Raw genomic sequence first — 19,269 nt, forward strand, 5'->3', positions numbered from 1 at the left:
CATGCAATGACATTCATTTGTTAATGTTAAACTAGTTAAGAGTATTAATTAAATTAAAATACAATTTGTATATATATTATTATTTACCCAAAAAACACCTGACAGCCTTGGCCATTTCAGAATGAATTCAAACGTTTTTACACGTTAATGTTGATCGATACACGATTATAAACGAATGTATCTTTTCGAAAGTTATCAATTGGTTTGCTAAATGGGAAAATGTACAATGTTTGATTTTTTATTATGACTAACTCAAAAATTATTTATCTTACAATGACTATACAAGAAAAATATTGCATCTTATGCTACATCAATTACGTCTGAGAAAGTTAAAAAATAAATCTTTCCATCATTATTCTATATTATTTCATCTTAATATTATTGTATAACAATTAAATAACAGAAAACTATTATCTTAATTCTTATTAGAATAAGTAGATACTTATTAATGCTTTAGATTCTATATGTAAATACCTGTTGAATACGAATTTTGCACATATACACTATACACAGTGATTCATTTAAGATAAGAAAATCATTTCCTCTTAAAATAAATTCAATTTTATAGTTTTTCATTTTGGAGATACTTTTAGTTTATGTTATTGTGAAATATTATAAAATATTCAAATCTTTTAACAATTTTTTCAGAGCACTATCAACTTATGAAACTTACTCGAGAATGTACTATAGTTAAATTTTTAAATTAAGAATAATTTGCTGGAAATGTTGACTTGTCGATAACCATTTTTGGATATTTTCTTATACATTTTGAAATTGAGGACAAGACTCAAGAGGAAGTGTGGAGTATAGTGTTATTTTTATCTGACTGCATAATACACTAGCGCACTCCACCTCCCGTCATAAGGTCTAAACTTTTAAGTTAAAAAGTAATTACCCATAACAGGTTATCGACCGGTCAAAATGTTCAGCAAGCTATTCTTAATTTAAAGTTATTATTAGGCAAGTGTTATAGGTAGTGCTCTGGAAAATCGAATATTGTCTAAAATGTTAAAATAACATAAATCAAAGTGTCTCCAAAAATAAAAACCACAAAATTGCAGTTATTTAAAGAAAAAATGAATTTCTTATCCTCATACCACCCTGTGTATAGGTAGGTATTAGGGTGTTTTTCGGGTGTATTGTGATTCGATATATGTAGGTTTAATTAATGTAAATGTATCAAAAATGCATGTGAACCACAGAGCAAACGAGTTGGGTGGTAGTTTAGAGAATGTTTTCATCAAATGTCATAGAGGTAAATAATTGTTTGGACGATCGACCGGCTATGGCAATTCTTACGTTTGTAGTAAAGAAATAAAATAGGTAATGAAATGTTTAAATACCTGAGTCTATTGTATGCGCTAATGAATAATGATGGAACATTGCTGCCGAAATACTTATACGCTGTATAGTAATATTTTTGTGGCAAGGATTTATTTAAATATTTTATTAATTCTTTACTATATTAGATAAATACCTATAACCACCATAGGCGCAATTCATGATTATACATTAGTTCATAACCTACATTTCAAGGGATCCTAAAATTATACATACCTGATCATTATTATTATTATTATTATTATTATATATTTAACGCCCCGAGGGCAATAGTGTGACATACAAATAAATTGGGGGATGCTAATTTTGAGTATGGGGATGCTTAAGTCCTCCTAGCACCCCCTAGCTGCGCCTATGCTAACCACAAGTATCGCTTGAGTTTTTTTTCTTAGCTTACCTTTGTAATTAGGTAATACGTTATTATATAATAATTAATATTTAATTATACTATATCAGTTATCACTGTCGAAAAGGTACAGCAAAGCTGATGCGGTTGCTATTATTGTTTATTATTACAGTTATTACTTATTACACTGCGCGGTATAGCGGAGGCGTGTACCGGTGCCCCGATTGGCCGGTCGTGCCGCACCGCCCTCGTGTACGCACCAGATCCGATTGTGTCGATAATGCGTCATGTATTGTTACAATATGATGTATTGATATGATACCTATGTCCGCACATTATTAATGGTACCTATTAACCCGTCTTATAGCGCATTTAATTAATGCGCGTGCCGCGAACAACGGCAACATAGTGACCGTCGGTTTTATGGTCCGTCGCAATTATAAAATTCACGAACGGCGACCGGTACGATCTGGGACGGCCGCCGCGCCGCCGTTGCTCGGACGACGGCGCGGCGGCGGAAAATCTATACGGCAGCCGCCCGCCACCGCCGCTGCCGCCGCTTTGGGCACGCGCGTCAGAAAGCACCCGAACAACGCAACGTGCCAACGCCTTTCGCGCCCTACCTGTGGCGAATCACGCCCACGGCGCGCGCGACCCAAAGCGGAGGAAAGGTCGAGGTGGAAAAAAAACCCGTACATACCTACCTATTATTATTTTTTAATTCCGCAGCGAGGGAGAGAGGTTTTTTGCTCGGCCGGGGTTCGGTGGTGGCCGAGGAGGACGTCGGGTGGAGGTGGCTTAAACCCGACACCGTCGACGACGCGGTTCCCCCTCTCTCTCCGCGTTGCCTCATACAGCTCGTCCTGCACCGGTGCGGGTCGTATCGTGTTTCGCGCGCGCGGACGCCGCCGTCGAGTGTCCTGAACCCGACGAGCCGCCGCTGCACATCGGTATAATTGTTAACGTTCAGTCCGCGTACAGTGCGCCGCGTCTCCACCGGCTCACTTCTGTATAGTTGATGTTGGACGACTGCTGGCCGTTGATTACGACAACAATAACAATAACATTTAACTATATTGTACGATATTGTTGTGTATTACATAACACGCACGATTACGCGTTGCAGGTCCCATACGGGATAACTACTATGTTCACGGCCACAGCGTTGGACGGTTACAAGGGCTGACGTTTCACTCGGCGCGCGAAAAGTAAGTGCAGACGATTTATAAGTTTTGTATTTTATAATTAACGTAAAAAATACAAATATTAATACATTAAAATATTTACAAATAATTGCACTAATAATATCATGTACGTTGAGTATAGTTTTTTAAATAATGTAAATTGAACGTAATGGCCACAGAGAAATGTAAAGGGTTACATCTAATTAAACAAAAACAACATTTGTACAAGATTCAAATCTTGGACTTATCCCAAAAAGAATCTTAAGCACAAGTTGTTAACAATACGGTCAAGTGTTGTGTGTAGGTATGGTTTTATAACAAAATTCTTCAATGCAAAGCCTTTTGAATTTGAGTTTTCCGCGACCACGTTATTGCCTTATAAAAAGTTGACCGGTACGCATCGTTACCAAAAACTGATAAACGATTTTTTTACAACATTAAAACTTAAAAGAGAGAAAAAGTACAATTTACAGGTGTTATATCTTTCGTTTTTAGTTGCTCATTAAAATGTTTAAAACATTAAAGGAAAATCTTAAAATTAAGCTACAGTCTTGAAGAGCAATATTCATTGACAAATATCTTTAAACTAATCTGTAAAAAATATTGTCAATTCAACACTTTTAGTTCTCGCATGGCTTGTTAAGATTTCAAAGGTGTCGAATGGGGTTTAATAATATTTTTGGTGTTTAAGCACCCTCACACTTTTTGAAATTCCAATATGTTGCTCAGACAGATTATAAAATAATATATTTTGCTCTTCACGTTTACTGGTAAATGTGTTCTCGCGCCACGGAATTATTACAATTAAGTTTGGCCATGAAGGAATTGAATTCACACATTCGCATTTTGTTCTATGCCTGTCTGAAGTCATAATAACCAAATCTGGGTATAAGTGATTTATATAAAATATCACTTGAGTAGATTTGTCATCCAAAAATTGATGACAAATTACAAAACAACTAAACGAATAAAAAAATTCTTGTCGATAAACACCGTATGACCATCAAGTTGCGTTTTTGTAAAAAAATGTTGGTTCTCATCGATTCATCTTTCATAATGTACCTACAGGTACAATTTCTACAATAAATGTGTGTTGTGACTTGTGTTTTATATTAAATATTATACATTTGGATGACGGACAATGTAATATATTATATAATATATTTTTTTGTAATTATCTACTAATATTGCACAAGTGAGGTAGGTTAATCATTTACATTTGTTCTTTGAGCTGAAAGTGTTAAAATTACAACAGGAAACGTGTAGTATTTTTTTTAAATTATCATCATTAACAAAATGCAGAATACTATTATGAATGAGAAATCAATTGTTTTATTACATATACCAGGTGTGTGAATAATTGTGTGTGTGTATACCCAAATTACTGTAAATTTGTCAAATCCGTGTTGGACGCACGTTAAGATAGTACACTCGGATAATCGGCCAAAGCGTTTGTGATCATTAAATGTGTGTATCTCATCACTGTTATAAATGTGTAAGAAAATAATAATAATATTTATATGTCGTATATACATATACTTTGTCCCACGCTACAACAGCTATACCTACTTACGGGGTAGCGGCCGTGCTCCGTTGTCCGTTTTTTATGCTAGATTTGTAATTTTTTATTATTTTTTTGCCTCGTTTTAATTATAATGTCGGTCACGCACATTTTTTTCTATCATAACATACGTTTTCTCATATGTAGATATATTATTATTATTATTTCTACTACTTGTTGTTTTTTTCTCCGTTTGTTTTCCCTCTAAACGCGCGTTTCATACACACACCAATATTGTACACATTTTTTTTTTTTTTTTTAATGCGTATGCCGTATTTTTCTTAGCCATAACGAAAGGGAATTTTTAAACAATCCGTTGTCGTGTGTACTCAAAGTATAGGTTTCCGCGGATTAACAATAATAATTAATAATACGAACCGGATATTTATTATTTTATCGTCGAGCGGTTGTTTTTATCGCGCGTAATTGACAACACGGCCAAAAAGCGTATACTTGTACCGTGCTGTGTTATTATTATTTGATATTATCATTATCAACGACGGTCGCCGTACACTGTGTAATACTATATAAATCACAACACGCATGTTATTAGTATTGATTAATATAATAATATAATATAAGCTAGCTAGCTAATAAGCGCATAATGTAAACGAGAGCAGGAAGGATAATATTTTTGTCGTTGTTGTCGTCGTCTCGGCTTAAAACGAACCGGACGCGTGCGATAAGCGCTATTCAAATTGATAATAATAATAATAATAATATTGTCGAAAACAGTATTATAAACCATTATTATAATGATATGGTTCACTGCATCCAAGATTACCTATAGTAAAATGTGGCAAAATCAAGCAGCAAGGTGGCTGATCTGCCGATAAGTATGATAATATTATAGTGAGAGGTATGAAAATTCAGGGAGAGGTGCATATAATTTTGTAATAGATTTTGCAAGTTTCGGATATTGGATATGATTTGTTTAACTCGTGGAGAAACTAGTGGGGGAAGTTGTCAGTCACTCTCCTGTCCCTTCCTTTGGGTGCCCTTTCGAGTTGCTGGATATAATATGGTTTCCCCCGATTGTTATAAAAGAAATAAAACGTATACTCCGTTCGAATGCACCAAATGGCATAATAAAATATCTATGGAAAAATAATTGCATTTCGATTATCTGTTGTAGCCCGTCGTCGTTTTCGATCGAATAATAAATCAGGTTTTTTACTCAACGATGAGCCGTTCGCATGCATAAATATTAGCCAAGTCCAGTATTATATACTTTTTATTTAAGCAGACATAGGTCTGATAAACATATTAGACGAACCTGGATCCGGTGGGATGACCGACGCGACGGTTATTTCGGCACTTCTGCGTCAAACCAATTAAAATATTATGTTATCGAAAACAATCGTAAATTACCACACTTTATTAAACTGTGGTAATTTCTTCATTTTTACAATTCATTCACTTGACATCAAACCGCAATAAATTAAAAAATGCTGTTCTACTCATGCAGTGGCTTAAATAGTTTTTATTTTTTTTTCGATAGTATAAAAAATTGGAAATATTATTTCTGAAACACTCAATAGGTTGTTATTTGTCACGACTCTCGTGTAAATACATAATATTGTAATTTCTGTCATCTTGCCCTGCCACGGGCTAAACTTAATATTTAATTAACAAATAAACAATACATTCGTGAATGATGAAAATGGGGTTATAATATTAGATTTTGTGATGTAAGGTATAACATTTAGAAGAAGAACCGGAGCTTTGTTTTTTTAAAGAAAACTATAATATAAGATATTATATATATGCAGTGTTAAATAAAACATTAAACATAACATATTCTAATAGTTTATTTTGCCCATTCTGATATTTGGCGACCATTTTAGGTCCGCATTTCTATCATTCTACCGGTTCATAAATTTACTTATATTCTACATGTTATTCTAGTTGAGTAGAATAATTACCATATATTTTTTTTAAACTATGACGCTTAAGGAATCTCATTAGCATATGTGTACTAATTATAATATAATGTACGACGTGAACTATAAATATACAATTTGCATTAGCCCGTCGATGATATTATATTATAATGACCGAGTATGTATTGTAAACTTTTAAACCTCTTCTCTGCTTTAGGTATGTCGCATAATAGGGTTATTTATTTCATTGTCTTCTTCGGTTCTTTTTAATTCCAAACTAATTTTCTACTATCTTCCTAGCTTTTCTTCTGTGTAATCTCATCCCCGCTTAAATTTAGCCTATTTAATCTTATTTTTTCTTGTCTTGGTTGGAGAAAATGTCGAGTTTTAGACGATAACAATTACTTAAACTTTTTTGTGAATATCTCAATGAAAATGTTTAAAATTCAACAAATAATGGTATATATTTAAGGATACGTAGGTTTGGGAATTTACCTTTATTTGCGAGGATAGAATAATTTTATTTGTACAGTTATATAAAAAAAACCCTTTAAAAACCCGATTTTTATGCGTTACAATGCAACACAAGCGGGGTTTTCGCGTTTTTATTTTGGAAGAAGATATTATATTATTATTATTGGTCTCGTTTTTTGTCGATCAATGATTTTTATATGCTCAAAACTGTACACGGGGCAAAGCACATACTAACAGCTATGTTGTACTCACCGGCAATAGCTGGGGTACAGGCGAAACACGATACTTAGGAACGTCCGCCCGTGGAGGGATGCGAAGCCCTTCGCATTGTCAGTCTCAGTCTCTATCTCTGTCCCTCTCTCTCTCTCTCTCTCTTTCTTTCTTGCAGTATTATTATTATTCGGGGATATTCTTCTTTATGTTCCTGTCGTCGTTGTCAACAACAATATTATTATTTTTATTGTGGCCCGATGCCTTGTATTTTTTTTTCTTTTCCCTAAGCACTGTATACTATATTATCTATAATGACGCGATAATTCCGCGAACGGTCCGACAATAATACAGAGCGAAGAATACGAACGGCAAAGGCTGTGTAGACATAATAATATAATAATGATAATATTATAATAGAGATAGCGACACAGGGGGCTTGCTGCTGTGTTACACATAGTATGCTGGTGCAGGTAGAATTCAAACGTCCAGGCTGTAGTGCATATGGCTGTGGCCTGTGTGTGTACCACAACAACAATGTACTACAATTCAATAGAATCTGTAAATTACTGTTTAGTAAAATATGTTAGGTTGGCAAGCTTAAAAAATAAATACATTAGACTTTAAAACATTTCGCAATAGCTTGAAGGCCGTTGAATATAATACCGTAATTTTGAGTGACATTGGACAAAATGGGGATATTTTATGTTTCTCGGTCAGATAAAACAGTCTGTTATAACTTATAAAGTGTTATTATTGATCAGCTCGTGTTTAGGAAGCACGCGTGATGTGAGTATAGTCAGAGCAAAAAATGTTAAAGGTAATTGTTATTTAAACTGCATTACATTTTTATCAAAAAATATCGGTTAAAATTTCAGTGTCAAAACTTTTAACGACCAAGCTGCGGTTTTAATTTTTTGACAACGGTTTTGTTATGATTAATTAACTTGTATACTGTTATTAACTTATAGTTGAAATTAAAATAATACTCCGGAACTAAAATATTTTATTTCTTTAAGTTTATCTTTGGAAATACGTTCGAAAAACATGTGTGTCCAAAGTCACACAAATTTGCTGGTGACTTTTGACAGACTTCTTTTTTAAAGGGTGAAAAAATAAAAAAAGTTTCTTTCTTTTCGTTTGGAAAAAATTCCAGATTTTAGTAACAGTCCTTCATGGTCAAATTTGAGTTCAAATTAAAATTTGGACAAATTCATCCAAAATAACGCCACTATTAGTTGTAACGAAGTACAATTAGAGCAAAGCGAGACAATTTTGAACGAGATTAATGTGTATTTATTATTTTACATGCCTTGAAAAATCTATAATATTTTTGCGCGTTTATCTTTCACTACTTGTTGACGTCGTGAAAGAAATAGGAACTTTAGCAAGTCAGGTATCGCAGGTATTACACTTATAAATAATGATATAAATGCGACGGGGCTTGTCGCGGTAATAAGGGTAGTTAATCAGTTTTTAGACCAGCGCATGGACGGATACCGTGATGTTAGTTCTTCACCGTAGGTTCTCAGCTTAATGGTTTCGCTCTGTCAACCCAGCAATAATATATAGGTACGTATAGGCAGCACACCGCAGTAACAACGACTTAATTAGTGTGTGTATTATAGACCGTGTTTAAAACGGGCGTATCGACTTGAAATATAGCTCAGTGTAAAGTGTCAAGCGCACGGTGTATATACAATATGTATACCCTTGTATATAATAACGCAATAATTACATATATTGTGTTTGATTTTCGAAGAGGGTCCGGTTTCGTAGGAAATGGTTGTGGGGTCCTCTATCGGTTTGACACCGACGCGTGGTTAGCCTTTTCAATAATTATTTTAATGTAGAATATGGTATTTACATTTTACATACACACACATAAACATCTTCGCGGAAAATATACCGAAGATATGTTACACTACTACTGTAACATGTGTCACAGACCGCGGGGTCCGTCCAAACGAGCCGCGCCATGCCACGATCATTTTTACAATAATAATTTAATTTAATGGAGCTGATTCGTTGTGGACAAAAAAAAAAACTGCTGTGCATCACGTGTTCCAGCCGTAAGCAAAATATGTGTGCAACAGCAAAGGAAGACAGACCTTTTGGACCAGCAGGCGACCCACAAACGCTGTTTTCTTAATGTCCTTTAAAACAGTGGTGCGGCAGTTCAATGGTTTTAGGTCAATGCGTATCAAGGCCAAACGGGATACATACTTGTGAACCGAAATCAAACAGTAATTGTATTGATTTTACCATATTTTAGTTCTCTTTTTTTTTCTCGAATCCAGTTCCATAATCTCTACGATTCTTGCACAGAATAAATACTCAGTAAAGTGTACACGGACAGCAACATTAAAAAGTGTATCAAATGTATAACAAACATAATGTTTAATTATTGTAATTATATTATATCGATTAGGCATAGGTCTACAATTTATCCAAGAAAATAACATTTAACAATGTGAGTCTGAGTGGAACAAAAATTCCATTACAAATACCAAAATATTCAATAAATTTAGACAAAGACGGACTGGGTAAAAAAAAAGACTACCATCCTAAGAATTGATAAAGCCTCGAAAGTTGAAATTTGAAAAGTTAAATTAGTTAGAAGTCGAAAGAGTCAAGGAGCTTTGAATTTAAGTTCGATGCAGAGCATGACATAAGGTATTGTTTTTACAATGATAGGATTTTATTTTTTTTTATCCACGATATTTCTTAAACAGCTTGACCGATTACTTCATGTAACATGTCCGTAGATGTTTGATCAAAAATCGTACCCTAAAAGTAATTTATAAAGCCAAAATTAAAAAAAAATGTCCGCTTTTTTTTCAAAATCTAGGAAAACGCCCTAAACAATTATATATGTTTCATTTTGAAACACATAATTTAAGTAAAATATATCCTAAATGTACATTAGAATAAGGCGTTATTTGTTAGTGAATTCGTATCATTAATATTCAATATTTATTTCGCTTTTCTAAATGTAGCTTTAGGGCTAAGGTGTGAAAATTACACTGAAGTGTCATTATTCCAGATTATTTTTTTCCAAAATCTGTAGTCTAACTAGAAATATAAAAATATAGCTGTTACAATTACAATAATTCGTATACAAATTTATCAATAATGTTACCTTTATATTTACTTATTGTGATTTTTGCTGATATTTTTAGGTTATTAAAATATGTTAATAAAATCTTCTTATTAAAGTCTTATTAGAATCGTTCTATCAAGAAAAACTAAAAAAAAAAAAATACAATTACATACACATATATACCCGTTCAATATTATCTATAAAATAGAATTAATATTTAAAAATATACAGTTACTTTCGGTAAGTAGTTCTTTACTGGTACTTATATTTTAGCTCGGTCAATTGTTTTTACAAACTTGGTGAGTTTGATAGTTAACAGATAAAAAATAAAAATACCAAGACTATCTACAATAAGTAGTTATTTAAACACACAAATCGATAAACAAAGACGGTCAACAAATTTAAACTAAAAATATTACATTTCAAATAATATATTGTTGCCTAGGTCGACAATTAAAATGGTGACTTAATCCTTTTATATATGTATTGAGTTAAGCTTATACCTAACCCAGTTCAGTAGAAATGACATTTATATTTGAATCTAAAAATGTGTTACAATTGCAAAATAGCTGATATTTTCAATAAACCACAATTTATTTTTTTAGCTGATATTAAAAAAACATAATAGGTGCGACACTTAACTCGTTAATTTTTATTATTTATAATATTATTTTATTATTTATAGTTGTTTTTTATAACAACTATTCTTTTTTTTTTTTTTACTATTATTGTAAATTCACTAGAAATAAAGGAAGTTATATGTATAAATTGATAATTGATTTTTCGAGCCACGGACGGTAATTTTACAGTATTATTTCTAATTCTGCGTACGGACAAAATTCAATACATTACGGTCATATATTAAATTATAATTTTTTTTTTTTTAATACAAACCTGTCCTGCGCGGTCGGCCGTGGTCATAGAACGACCGCTGTCCTCCGGTCGGTCATCCGAAAATAATCTCAAAACCTCTCAAGCGCGGATTCGCCTATCTGTATTAGGTACACATTGCCGACCGTTCTCCCATATGTCCGGTACACACACAGTGACCATGGTCGATGTTTGCCGTTCCATATATAATAAGTATATATAAATATATATGTGTGTATGTATGTTCTTCTCTCAGGTCGGGTAACACGACACCGCCGGCATTACGGTCCACTGCTGTCTTCTCTAAAGACGACGAGATGCGCCATCATGCAAAAGTAATGCGCACCTATACCAACGCTGACACGAATATTATTATACAGGTACCTACCTACTATGGCCGTGTAATTGAATATCTCGGTTGAAAACAATACCCGCAAGTACGTCGTCGGGATGTCGTGTACTTTCAACGCCGCAATAATAATAATATAATTACAATTTACTCAACCCCAAGGAGATAAAAAGTTTTCCTCTCTCTCCCTCTATTTTTTTTTTTTTTTTTTTAATAAGAAAAACGAAACTGATATTGCGTGGAAGTCGTGTGTGTGTGAACTTTAATAACGAAAACAACTTTTGATTTCGGATATTATTATAATATTTTAACACACCCGTGCACCCGTGTATTATATTATCATTTTTTAATAAATAACAATCCCTCTCTCACTATCTCTCTCTCTCGTCTCTCCTGTTGTAGCTTTGTCGCCGAGATCATACAACCCGGTGGTTGTTATTTTTTTCCCCGGTTATTTATTATTGTTATTTTTTATTTACTGTACACGTATCTGCCGGCGGTTATAATAATGATCAAAAAATATATATCAACTAGAGGGTTACGGTAAAAAAAAAAATACTCTAGTTATCCAATGCGGGCGGTACATAACGACCGAGGGTTTCACTTTTAGGCGGTGCTCGTGGAGTGTATGTATATACTATATATACTATATCATCACGGGGGGACACGTTGTATTATATAGAAAAGCGCAGTAGCGACAAGGGAGAGTGAGAGTACACTTTTAGCCTTATATGTACATATAACTAACACCGGAGTGTCGTGCGATGATGAGGGTTCCGGCGGAGGTGCAGAACTTTTAGTAATACGGTATTGTAGGTATCGCGTTACAATTGCAGAGTATATGTACATACAGTTATGGCACAGGGATGAAGGGACCGTATTGTAGTGCTGTGTATGTGCATACTACAAGAGAGAGAGAATCATGCGGGGTGACAGCGCCGCAGAGAAGAGTGGGTGAGCGCGTTAGCGTCACGGCTTTTAATATAACGCCGTTATATAATACCTAATGCACCGGTGTAAAATATATATGACGTGTACTATATGTACTTACAAGGGCTATAGAGAGATAGGATTTTTGTTTTTTTTTTGTTTATCAACTCCATTTCTTTCGGAAAAAAACAGTAGTTGAGCAAATCTAACTCTGTACAGTTTTTCGTGGAATTCAATAGATAACTTGTCGAAGTAATGTTATTAGTTATTATACAATAGCGAAATTGTAATTTTAATCATTTAGAATCTATTTAACGTTTTAGACAAAATGTTCGACTCTTCAAGACTCATTGAGAAAAACAATAATATAGTCATAATTGATAATTGTATTATTTACTCAGAAAAACCGGAGTGCACTTATTTTTGTTTATTTAACACAGATCGTTTGAATGCTTTGAAAAATACAAATAAATCAATACCATCAATTATTTTTGAAAATAAAAATATTATATTTTATGAAAAAATTGGTTTTTAATGTTTAGTGGAATTAGTTAGACAAATTTAAGTATGCATCATGCATCATGATAAGCGTTCCAAACATAATATTATGATAATTTTTATATCATAATTATAATCATACCTGATACCAAACGTATGGCTTTATATATTATTATGGCGACTCTTTACAATTAATAGCATAGTAGTAAAGCTGAGAATTTTTTTTATAAAAATACAAATAATTATTTGAAAAAAATACATTTTTTAAAATAAATTCTTATTTAGCACATCAAATAATTTTTTATTTGAATACAATATACATGTTTTTTTTAAATAAAAGTATTTTAAATTGTGTTATTTAAATATATATTATAGACCAGTCTAAATTGTTCGTAAATTATTCTTAATTTAAAAAAGGAAATAAAATGTTATTTTTAATAGTTGATATAAATACATTTTTTTTTTTTGAAAGGGTTTAAAACATAAGTTAGTGAAAGTTTGTGAAAAATTGAGATCACACTGTATAAAAACACTACGGGGAAAAAATTAAATTGCTAATTAAACCCTATAACGCTTTCAGAAAATAATTACCCTGTAGGTGATAATGTAGCAAATTTAATGTTATAACTTATAAGAATAAAAGAAGGGCTCAATATAATGCCACGTAGTCCGCCTTCTTAGATCTACACCTAATATAAGTTTATCTTTATTGTATTGTATGTTGTAACTAATATAATAATCTACTACGAATTATAACAACTATAAGCCATTCTAATTTATATAGCACACTCTTTATTTCTACAATACCTATGCCTTTTGCTTAATTAAACTTTATATCATATTACGATAGAAATCATATATAATCTATCAATAATAACTGTTGATTTATCTTGCAAAATATCGGTGAGAGTATTAACTAGAGAGATTACTACTAGGATTCTGGACTACATACACATTTTAATCGATGTTTGAAGCTTATAGTTAATGTTAATTACTAAGCTTAATGTTAAAATCAAAACCATATGTTGAATAAATTGCTGTAGTCATCTAGGGATCCACTCTTGAAGTCGGCTATTGATTTTTTTCGTTTTTATTGACTATCATCAACCGTTATTGTATGATACTAAAAAAACATATACTTGAAGCACATTGTTTGCCGCCCGCCTCCGATGACTTATTGCCTTCATAAATAATTGAACGGGTAACATAATAATACTAGTATCGGAACAACCTACAGACGACGGACGTCGAGGGTGTTGAAAGACAGACTGGGCGACACAATAATAAAGATAATAATAATAGTATTATATTGTGTTTGCAATTGAACAACTGCTTGGCACCCTCTTGCATTATATAAGCGCATAGTAATTATTTTTGATGCGAGTTTTCATACGGAAGAGAGGGTTGTACTGGTAGCGCAAAGCATACAATACGTATAATTTTGGTTAATTAATTGACGGCGGCAAGGGTAGATAGGGATATAGTAGCGAAACTGATAAAGCGTCCAAGTAAATAATATAAACGACCATATTATTATTACCGTGTCTATAGTGTTCTATAGTTATTATAGGCTAATATTATCGTATATGTTAAGCAGTGTAGAGGAGGAATGTGAGAGATAATGGAAGTAGACGATGTGGTAATGTTAAAATAAACTATGAGTGACTAGGATGGATAAAATTAAGAGAGTTAATAATTTTCCATTACTTGTTAAAAGGTATTGTTCTAAGTGGACTCATGTCTAAAATTGAATGAAATGTCGTATATTGTTACCTAGGTATAATATGTATTATTTTCGGCAAAGTTGTAAAAAATTAGGTAAATTAAGTAGTAAAGAAAGTAAAAGCGATAGAAGTAGAGAAGGATGTAGGGTAATTCGAAGAAAAAATGGGTGGGTAGGTCTAGAGACATAATTGTTGATTAATATAAGGCTTAGGAGTTGGGAAAATACTTAAGTCGTGAATAAAACTTGGGTAGGAAACCGGGTAAGACAATATGAAAAAATCAATTGAGTTACTAAAGGAAAAAACGCTCTGTTGACTGTTAGTATGTTTTTGATCAGTTACATTTCGTAAAAGAAAAAACGGTTAAATTTTTAACCCGCCATACCCAACTAGAGACAGCATTACGACATTCCAAAAATAGTACAGTTTCGCGTGTGAAAAAAATTTGTCGATTTTATTTTGTTTCGATACACAGTCGCGCCAATGATTTCAACTGGTTGTTGAAAATAATACAAGAATTTCAGAGGAGTTTTCCACAGTTCAGAACACATTAAACATTTGCAAAAATATATAGAGTAGCTATTGTGAAAAATAATGCATTATGCAATAACTATAATAATAATAAAAAAAGTAAAAATAATTGATCCATATAGTAAAGTGAATTGGGTTAGCATTCAGGGTAAAGGGTCCAAATCGTGTCTGAAGAAATTAGGAGAACAAACTGCAGTCGACCTGTCGTCTAAAATTCAAGGGGTTAAATGTGCGGGGTCGTCTATTGAAGAAATTATTGTAATAACAATAAGCGCAATAGGGACGACGGGGACGCGGTCGAGGTCGTACGAAAGGGTAACACGGTTGTGAGAAAACGCGGAAACGTTCAAGAAATTTATTAAGTACCCATTTGATTTTTTTTGAGAAAAAACACCGTATTTAGAAGGGTTAATAAAAGTGTATTGTTTGTGCGCACGACCGGTCTAGATTTTTCTGTTCACACGCCACCGCTGGTGTTCGTGCGAGAGGGTTAAATGTTGGACCTGTTTAAGAAAACGCGGAAACGGACAATATGTACATAAAAATGTTAAAAAGGGTTAATTCTTATTATTTACTTTTTTGTAGGAATAGGACCTTTTTTCCGCTTTTAAAATTAATCTATTGTATGTGTATCGATTTTTGAACGATTGCGGATTTTATACTAGGTATGCATTCACATTGGAAATGCATTTTATTATAAAATAAGGTCAACCAATATTTCAGTTTTTGTATGTGTTATATGCCTGAAGGCGAGTTTAACGGATTTTCAATAACTTAAAATTGTTGCCAATATGTTTTATAGAATAAATGAAAGAACTAAGGTTCTAATGTACTCCATCATAAATTATATGGTTGATAACGCAGGTATATTGACTATTTACCTATTATTGGTATAGTATTATTGATGATGTAATAAAATCTAGTAAAATGCAAAAAAAAACATATTTATAAGTTAAAGTTAAAGAACCGCCATACCTAACCTACCCGCCGACCCGTCCCGGATAGCGAATTCGTCAAGAAACCATCTCAATATGATGTCAGCGTTGGGCCTTCATGGCCCGTTAAGCTACAATATGATGATGAAGCTACATAATATTAATACAACATTTTTGTAATTATTGGTAATTTTTACCCTTTTTTTGTACGTGTAAAAAGGCAACTTTTTTCAAGAAATTATCATTTTTTACCGTTACACCGCGCTATAGGTTATAGTAGGCTATAATAATATGTCAACCTATATTAATATGCTGTCGTTGCCAATATATAGAATTTGCGGAGAAAATGTGAGGGATTAAATTAAGACGCCGTTTTGATATCGCTAATGGATGTATTGTCGGGTTCGCATGCGTTATTGGTTATTGTCTCTTTTTTTTTTTGGGGGGGGGGGAGACACTTGGCTGTCCCTTGATGTTTATACGTGTTTACTTACTTTAAAATGTGATTATTTGCACACGGACGACCCGACATCGGCGGCATCAGTCCGGAATGTTCATCATTTCGAGTAGGCTCTTATATACTGTTATTTTTGTTTTGTGTTTGTGTACCGCACCGCACCGCGCAAAAGAGGGTAGCCGTGCACTGGTACAATATGTATAGATACTCTACATAGGTACAACACATGCACAAGTCGAGTCTTCATTTAATGTGTGCGCGTATAATACATATAGGTATATAAATAATACCTGCATATCCAAAAAGCGTGTGTACACACACATGAATGATACAATGTGCACACGCTCAGCCGGGCGCTAAGAAAGAATAATACGATCAGGTTATTCATGCCGCTTGTTATTATTATTATTTTTCTTCTGTATTGATGTAGTTATGGGCCCTAATAAAACGTAAAGGGTCTCCCGTCAAGTCATGTCCGTCCTGGCATAAAACAGATACATACATAATATACAGATGAGTGTAAGATAAGCACGGGTTCTGCGAGACAATGCACGTCGTGTATGTACATACATACAATAATAATATTATATTATATTATAGTGAAGGGTGGTTCGGTAAACGGGTAGAGGGGAGGTGGCGAGGCTAGGGACAGGAGAGAAGGGGAATTATATTTGATGGAAGGACTCGTCCATCAACTCGACTACCCTTCGTTAAACATCCAAACGGGCTAACGCAGAAGCATATTATTGTGTGGACGGCGGACCGTGGCGGAGTGCACTGCGCGAAAAGGTCCAAGGCGTATCGTGTTTCACTGCTGTATGTATAGATAATATAATGTGCGCTGTAGTAGGTAGGTAGTGTAGTGTTGTATTAGTACTCATCATTCTTTCGGATAAAAATAACGTACATACATATTATTTTATAAAATATATATTGTGTAGGTATATTGTTTCTTGGCCTTCCATTATCTGTTTTTCGCTCGGGAAATGCAATTTCTCGTCTAGTCTGTCGAAAAAAAAGAAGTACGCCGACTGGAAGAAGTCAAGAACTTTACGATAAAATAATAATGTAAATTGCCCGTTAAAAGGTCGGGAATTTTGGAAGGATATTGCGTTTAGTAGTATTATTATTTGAATATATTTCAAAAACATGTTTGACGTTGTTGATATTCTTGTTATTGTGGTGTTTTATGCATTCAGGTTAGACGCGCATTCGAGGGAGCTCACGGGAAACTCGAGAGGGGTGGGGAGTTTAGTCATTTTGACAAACCTTATTAGACAATCAAATCGGTACATAATTACTTATTATCCGAGAAACAGAGTGTTTTTATAGTTTTAACCGCGTATAGAATGCGCAAACCCTTTTTGGCGGCATGCGGCCGACCTTCTCTATTCCTCCCACGCATACAAAATATACAATATAATCGGATTCTTCTGTTTCTATTGTTGAAATACCACCACGTGCTGCCCCCGCATAACCGCTTCTGTGGTGCCGGTCGACCCTGCAGTAAACCCTGAACCACCCGTCTGCACCGGTTTCCTGGTTGCAAAACTGAAAAAAAAACATCAAACCGTTTAGCCGAGTATTTTGCGGAATGTAATGACCTACTACATATAATTTAAATTCCCCTTGTCTTGTGAGTAAAACGTTATATTTTACAACACTGTGCTGGGCCGTATTTAAAATTTTGTCGCTATCCGTATGTCTATAAGAGAAAAAAAACACTTAAAATAATATTTGCACAGTTAAAATACAACAATTCAAAACTACCAATATACTTATTTAACATTAAATTGTCAGCGCTGTAAGCACGCTAATTGTTTTATCGATGCGCTCCAGTATCCATGTTTTGATCTCTATGTTGCTATACCGATTAAGTCTAAATCCCATTATTCGATCGAGTATTCTCTTATTTATTACGGATGCCTATTAGACGGTAGATAATGACATTGTGGTCGATGATGACCTAGACAATTAGTATAGTGTAGCTATTTTTTTTTTGCACATGTTTTTGCTGTGTCTAATTTACTTCTTATTCTACTTCATGAATTATACAAGTTAGATTACTTTAATTCTATAGAATATCCGCTATTGAATTAAGATACATCTTTCTGTTGTTATTGATACAAATATTTACGTTTACATAGGTACCATAAAATGTAAAATAATACATGGACTATGTCTGCTAGTTGAAGTAGTTTATTATTTTTTTATTTGACCCATAAAATGATTCAATGTTTTAATTAGGTCTACGTAGCTATAATATATAATAATAAAGTTATCTTATCAAACTGCAATTGTATTGGGCGTATTGTGTTGGTGTTTAATTTTGGAGCTGACTGATTTTTCATGAAATGAATGAACATGATAGTATGTAAATACAATTAATTGTTGTAAAACTTAAACAGTAAACTATTATTGTATTAGAAAAATAATTTGTTTAAATATTAGTTGCGTTTTAAATGAGTAGCTTTTTCTTTCACATTTACGGTTGTTTGACAACACATTATTGTTATTTTATGACAACTGGGCTTTATATATTGTGTAAAAAAAAAGTATTTTTAAAAAACCTTCCTTCCGTCTTATCGATGATTTTCTTTTATCTAACGTAAAGTGATTAAGAGATAAAACTCATATTATAAAAAATACAGAGCACAAGATTTCCGAGAGAACTTAAGATGCGTTTTTGAAAATATCAATCAGAAAAAAGTTTATTTTAGCATTGATAATGCAAAACGCATCTGAGGCTCTCTCGGAAATCTTGTCCTCTATCTTTTTTATAGTGGGTGTTTTATCTCTAAAATCACTTTGAATGGTATCTTTTTCTGTGAACATGTTTAGATTAAAAGAACATTTTTAAACCGCTGACTAAG

At 33.3% G+C, this 19,269-nt stretch overlaps 1 protein-coding gene across 3 annotated transcripts in view; it reads left to right on the forward strand.

Moving 5' to 3' along the window:
* The first annotated feature begins 2,671 nt into the window (after positions 1 to 2,671).
* LOC126844754 (eyes absent homolog 1-like) overlaps positions 2,672 to 19,269 on the forward strand; it is a 32,679-nt gene continuing 16,081 nt past the window's right edge. For 2 of the 3 annotated variants that reach the window (XM_050583149.1, XM_050583155.1), the window contains exon 1: positions 2,672 to 2,895. The gene's annotated coding sequence lies outside the window, so the exon portion shown is untranslated. Of the gene's footprint in view, positions 2,896 to 11,228; positions 11,353 to 19,269 lie in introns of all 3 variants that reach the window. The other variant, XM_050583154.1, reaches the window with a different exon arrangement.

The sequence above is a fragment of the Adelges cooleyi genome, unplaced genomic scaffold (genome assembly GCF_023614345.1).
Source record: "Adelges cooleyi isolate 19-005CV unplaced genomic scaffold, UGA_ACOO_1.1 ACOO_flye_CR_arks_rails_tigmint_CR_PRNA_651, whole genome shotgun sequence".
In the NCBI taxonomy this organism is placed as follows: domain Eukaryota; kingdom Metazoa; phylum Arthropoda; class Insecta; order Hemiptera; family Adelgidae; genus Adelges; species Adelges cooleyi.